Source organism: Acyrthosiphon pisum, chromosome A1 (genome assembly GCF_005508785.2).
Source record: "Acyrthosiphon pisum isolate AL4f chromosome A1, pea_aphid_22Mar2018_4r6ur, whole genome shotgun sequence".
In the NCBI taxonomy this organism is placed as follows: Eukaryota; Metazoa; Arthropoda; class Insecta; order Hemiptera; family Aphididae; genus Acyrthosiphon; species Acyrthosiphon pisum.
This window is the reverse complement of record NC_042494.1, coordinates 100293543-100299883: the sequence shown is the minus strand read 5'-3', so window position 1 is coordinate 100299883 and position 6341 is coordinate 100293543. Positions and strand designations below refer to the sequence as shown.

General features: G+C 28.3%; 3 long non-coding RNA genes across 3 annotated transcripts; all 3 read left to right on the top strand.

Annotated features, from left to right (window-relative positions):
- The first annotated feature begins 10 nt into the window (after positions 1-10).
- LOC115033656 lies at positions 11-1086 on the top strand. The gene is made up of 3 exons (XR_003838943.1): positions 11-71; positions 402-695; positions 1025-1086. It is a non-coding gene; the product is annotated as an uncharacterized LOC115033656 (long non-coding RNA).
- A 1677-nt stretch (positions 1087-2763) lies between these two features.
- On the top strand, positions 2764-4129 carry LOC107882936. The gene is made up of 2 exons (XR_001679004.1): positions 2764-3115; positions 4068-4129. It is a non-coding gene; the product is annotated as an uncharacterized LOC107882936 (long non-coding RNA).
- Positions 4130-4911: 782 nt separating this feature from the next.
- On the top strand, positions 4912-6019 carry LOC115033803. Its single transcript, XR_003839109.1, has 2 exons — positions 4912-4996; positions 5958-6019. It is a non-coding gene; the product is annotated as an uncharacterized LOC115033803 (long non-coding RNA).
- The last annotated feature ends 322 nt before the right edge of the window (positions 6020-6341 follow it).

Here is a 6341-nt window from a genome sequence, read left to right as displayed (position 1 = left end):
GTTGTGATAGCGCATATACAAACACTGGGCGAGGCGGCCACAAACTTTTGTCCTCAAATTAGGGACTACAGGTAAATTATAAAACTCTGCTAATTTTTTTATAATAACTTAATTAGTAAATTAAATACAAAATAAAATTGAAAATTAAAATATTTACTGCTATTAGCAAATAAATTCAAAACTCAAAAATTAAAATTACATACAACATAACAAAATTAATCTTTTAAATTTATTTATTTTATTTTATGTGTTGAACATTTGAAACTGATTATAATAATTAAATTTAATTACTGTGTTTATTGATTGTTTAAAATTTTTTTCTTGTTTTTTTGAAACCGTTTAAATATTTAAATGTTTATTATTATTTATGAAACTTAATTATTCACATTAAATTTTTATAGTATTTTATATTGAACTTGCACAAAACTCAGGAGTGGCCGTGTATCTCTGAATCGTTACCATTAACAACAGTCAATATCGTTTGATCTACCGCCCGTTGCTGCCACCGTTAAGGCCTCACCAAATCAATACATCAAGCTGGACTCTTGACAAAATGGGCGCCACTGTTCCCAAAGTTTATAAATGATAGGTGCCTCTACGCAAACTAACCTCTAGGAGTAAAATGTTGTTAATAGCACATTTAAAAACACCGGCAAGACGGCCACAATCTTTCGTCCTCAAATTAGGGACTACAGGTAAATTTTAGAACTCTGCTAATTTTTTTATAATAACTTAATTAGTAAATTAAATACAAAATAAAATTGAAAATTAAAATATTTACTGCTATTAGCAAATAAATTCAAAACTCAAAAATTAAAATTACATACAACATAACAAAATTAATCTTTTAAATTTATTTATTTTATTTTATGTGTTGAACATTTGAAACTGATTATAATAATTAAATTTAATTACTGTGTTTATTGATTGTTTAAAATTTATTTCTTGTTTTTTGAAACCGTTTCAATATTTAAATGTTTATTATTATTTATGAAACTTAATTATTCACATTAAATTGTTATAGTATTTTATATTGAACTTGCACAAAACCCAGGAGTGGCCGTGTATCTCTGAATCGTTACCATTAACAACAGTCAATATCGTTTGATCTACCGCCCGTTGCTGCCACCGTTAAGGCCTCACCAAATCAATACTTCAAGCTGGACTCTTGACAAAATGGGCGCCACTGTTCCCAAAGTTTATAAATGGGAGGTGCCTCTACGCAAACTAACCTCTAGGAGTAAAATGTTGTTAATAGCACATTTAAAAACACCGGCGAAACGGCCACATTCTTCGTCCTTAATTTAGAGATGACATGTAAATTGTATCACTCGGCTACTTTTTTTGTAATAACTTAATTAATAAATTAAATATAAAATAAAATCGAAATTTGAAATATTTAATGCTATAGGCAAATTAATTCAAAACTCAAAAAATAAAATAATATAGTAAATAACAAACTTAATTTTCTTAATTAATTTATTTTATTTTATGCCATGTGTTGCACGTATAAAACTGTTTATAATTAAAAATTTTAACTACAACTTATATTGGTTTTTAAAATGTATTTCTTGTTTTATTTTTTGAAACCGTTTAAACTTTTAAATGTTAATGGTTATTTATGAACCTTAATTATTCGCGTTGAATTATTATATTATTTTATACTGAACTTGCACAAAACCTTGGAGTGGCCGTGTATCTCTGAATCGTTACCATTAACAACAGTCAATGTCGTTTGATCTACAGCCCGTTGCTGCCACCTTTAAGGCCTCAACTAATCGATACTTCAAGCTGAACTCTTGACAAAATTGGCGCCATTGTTCCCAAAGTTTATAAATGATAGGTGCCTCTACGCAAACTAACCTCTAGGAGTAAAATGTTGTAAATAGCACATTTAAAAACACCGGCGAGACGGCCACATTCTTCGTCCTTAATTTAGAGACGACATGTAAATTGTATCACTCGGCTACTTTTTTTGTAATAACTTAATTAATAAATTAAATATAAAATAAAATCGAAATTTGCAATATTTAAAGCTATAGGCAAATTAATTCAAAACTCAAAAATTAAAATAACACACAACATAACAAAATTAATCTTTTAAATTTATTTATTTTATTTTATGTGTTGATCATTTGAAACTGATTATAATAATTAAATTTAATTACTGTGTTTATTGATTGTTTTAAATTTATTTCTTGTTTTTTTGAAACCGTTTCAATATTTAAATGTTTATTATTATTTATGAAACTTAATTATTCACATTAAATTGTTATAGTATTTTATATTGAACTTGCACAAAACCCAGGAGTGGCCGTGTATCTCTGAATCGTTACCATTAACAACAGTCAATATCGTTTGATCTACCGCCCGTCGCTGCCACCGTTAAGGCCTCACCAAATCAATTCTTCAAGCTGGACAAAAGAGGACGAAAGATTGTGGCCGTCTCACAATCTTTCGTCCTCAAATTAGGGACGACGAGTAATTTGTATCACTTGGCTAATTTTTTTATAATAACTTAATTAATAAATTAACTACAATATAAAATTGAAAATTAAAATATTTAATGCTATAGGCAAATATATTCAAAACTCAAAAATTAAAATAACACACAACATAACAAACTTAATATTTTAAATTTATTTGTTTTATTTTATGTCATGTGTTAAACGTTTAAAACTGTTTATAATTAAAATTTTTAACTACTGTTTATATCGGTTTTTAAAAATGTATTCCTTGTTTTATTTTTTGAAACAGTCTAAGTACTTAAATGTTTATGGTTATTTATGAATTTCATTTATTCACATTATATTATTATAGTATTTAATACTGAACTTGCACAAAATCTTGGAGTGGCCGTGTATCTCTGAATCGTTACCATTAACAACAGTCAATGTCGTTTGATCTACAGCCCGTTGCTGCCACCATTAAGGCCTCAACTAATCGATACTTCAAGCTGAACTCTTGACAAAATTGGCGCCATTGTTCCCAAAGTTTATAAATGCCAGGTGCTTCTACGCATAAAAACCCAAGCAAGTATGTTGTTGTGAATAGCGCATATACAAACACTGGGCGAGGCGGCCACAATCTTTCGTCCTCAAATTAGGGACTACAGGTAAATTATAAAACTCTGCTAATTTTTTTATAATAACTTAATTAGTAAATTAAATACAAAATAAAATTGAAAATTAAAATATTTACTGCTATAAGCAAATAAATTCAAAACTCAAAAATTAAAATTACATACAACATAACAAAATTAATCTTTTAAATTTATTTATTTTATTTTATGTGTTGAACATTTGAAACTGATTATAATAATTAAATTTAATTACTGTGTTTATTGATTGTTTAAAATTTTTTTCTTGTTTTTTTGAAACCGTTTAAATATTTAAATGTTTATTATTATTTATGAAACTTAATTATTCACATTAAATTGTTATAGTATTTTATATTGAACTTGCACAAAACACAGGAGTGGCCGTGTATCTCTGAATCGTTACCATTAACAACAGTCAATATCGTTTGATCTACCGCCCGTTGCTGCCACCGTTAAGGCCTCACCAAATCAATACTTCAAGCTGGACTCTTGACAAAATGGGCGCCACTGTTCCCAAAGTTTATAAATGGGAGTTGCCTCTACGCAAACTAACCTCTAGGAGTAAAATGTTGTTAATAGCACATTTAAAAACACCGGCGAAACGGCCACATTCTTCGTCCTTAATTTAGAGATGACATGTAAATTGTATCACTCGGCTACTTTTTTGTAATAACTTAATTAATAAATTAAATATAAAATAAAATCGAAATTTGCAATATTTAAAGCTATAGGCAAATTAATTCAAAACTCAAAAATTAAAATAACACACAACATAACAAAATTAATCTTTTAAATTTATTTATTTTATTTTATGTGTTGATCATTTGAAACTGATTATAATAATTAAATTTAATTACTGTGTTTATTGATTGTTTTAAATTTATTTCTTGTTTTTTTGAAACCGTTTCAATATTTAAATGTTTATTATTATTTATGAAACTTAATTATTCACATTAAATTGTTATAGTATTTTATATTGAACTTGCACAAAACCCAGGAGTGGCCGTGTATCTCTGAATCGTTACCATTAACAACAGTCAATATCGTTTGATCTACCGCCCGTTGCTGCCACCGTTAAGGCCTCACCAAATCAATACTTCAAGCTGGACTCTTGACAAAATGGGCGCCACTGTTCCCAAAGTTTATAAATGGGAGGTGCCTCATCGCAAACAAACTTATACAATTAAAATGTTGTGAATAGAACATTTACAAACGACGGTTGAAGCAGCCACAATCTATCTTCTTCAAAGTAGGGACGACGAGTAAATTGTATCACCCGGCTAATTTTGTTATTTTAACTTAATTAATAAATTAACCACAAAATAAATTTGAAAATTAAATTATTTAATGCTAAAGGCAAATTAATTCGAAACTCAAAAAATAAAATAATATAGTAAATAACAAACTTAATTTTCTTAATTAATTAATTTTATTTTATGCCATGTGTTGCACGTATAAAACTGTTTATAATTAAAAATTTTAACTACAGTTTATATTGGTTTTTAAAATGTATTTCTTGTTTTATTTTTTGAAACCGTTTAAACTTTTAAATGTTAATGGTTATTTATGAACCTTAATTATTCGCGTTGAATTATTATATTATTTTATACTGAACTTGCACAAAACCTTGGAGTGGCCGTGTATCTCTGAATCGTTACCATTAACAACAGTCAATGTCGTTTGATCTACTACCCGTTGCTGCCACCATTAAGGCCTCAACTTATCGATACTTCAAGCTGAACTCTTGACAAAATTGGCGCCATTGTTCCCAAAGTTTATAAATGCCAGGTGCTTCTACGCATAAAAAACCCAAGCAAGTATGTTGTTGTGAATAGCGCATATACAAACACTGGGCGAGGCGGCCACAATCTTTCGTCCTCAAATTAGGGACTACAGGTAAATTATAGAACTCTGCTAATTTTTTTATAAGAACTTAATTAGTAAATTAAATACAAAATAAAATTGAAAATTAAAATATTTAATGCTAAAGGCAAATTAATTCGAAACTCAAAAAATAAAATAATATAGTAAATAACAAACTTAATTTTCTTAATTAATTAATTTTATTTTATGCCATGTGTTGCACGTATAAAACTGTTTATAATTAAAAATTTTAACTACAGTTTATATTGGTTTTTAAAATGTATTTCTTGTTTTATTTTTTGAAACCGTTTAAACTTTTAAATGTTAATGGTTATTTATGAACCTTAATTATTCGCGTTGAATTATTATATTATTTTATACTGAACTTGCACAAAACCTTGGAGTGGCCGTGTATCTCTGAATCGTTACCATTAACAACAGTCAATGTCGTTTGATCTACAGCCCGTTGCTGCCACCATTAAGGCCTCAACTAATCGATACTTCAAGCTGAACTCTTGACAAAATTGGCGCCATTGTTCCCAAAGTTTATAAATGATAGGTGCCTCTACGCAAACTAACCTCTAGGAGTAAAATGTTGTTAATAGCACATTTAAAAACACCGGCGAAACGGCCACATTCTTCGTCCTTAATTTAGAGATGACATGTAAATTGTATCACTCGGCTACTTTTTTTGTAATAACTTAATTAATAAATTAAATATAAAATAAAATCGAAATTTGAAATATTTAATGCTATAGGTAAATTAATTCAAAACTCAAAAATTAAAATAACACACAACATAACAAAATTAATCTTTTAAATTTATTTATTTTATTTTATGTGTTGAACATTTGAAACTGATTATAATAATTAAATTTAATTACTGTGTTTATTGATTGTTTAAAATTTATTTCTTGTTTTTTTGAAACCGTTTAAATATTTAAATGTTTATTATTATTTATGAAACTTAATTATTCACATTAAATTGTTATAGTATTTTATATTGAACTTGCACAAAACCCAGGAGTGGCCGTGTATCTCTGAATCGTTACCATTAACAACAGTCAATATCGTTTGATCTACCGCCCGTTGCTGCCACCGTTAAGGCCTCACCAAATCAATACATCAAGCTGGACTCTTGACAAAATGGGCGCCACTGTTCCCAAAGTTTATAAATGGGAGTTGCCTCTACGCAAACTAACCTCTAGGAGTAAAATGTTGTTAATAGCACATTTAAAAACACCGGCGAAACGGCCACATTCTTCGTCCTTAATATAGAGATGACATGTAAATTGTATCACTCGGCTACTTTTTTTGTAATAACTTAATTAATAAATTAAATATAAAATAAAATCGAAATTTGCATATTTAAAGCTAT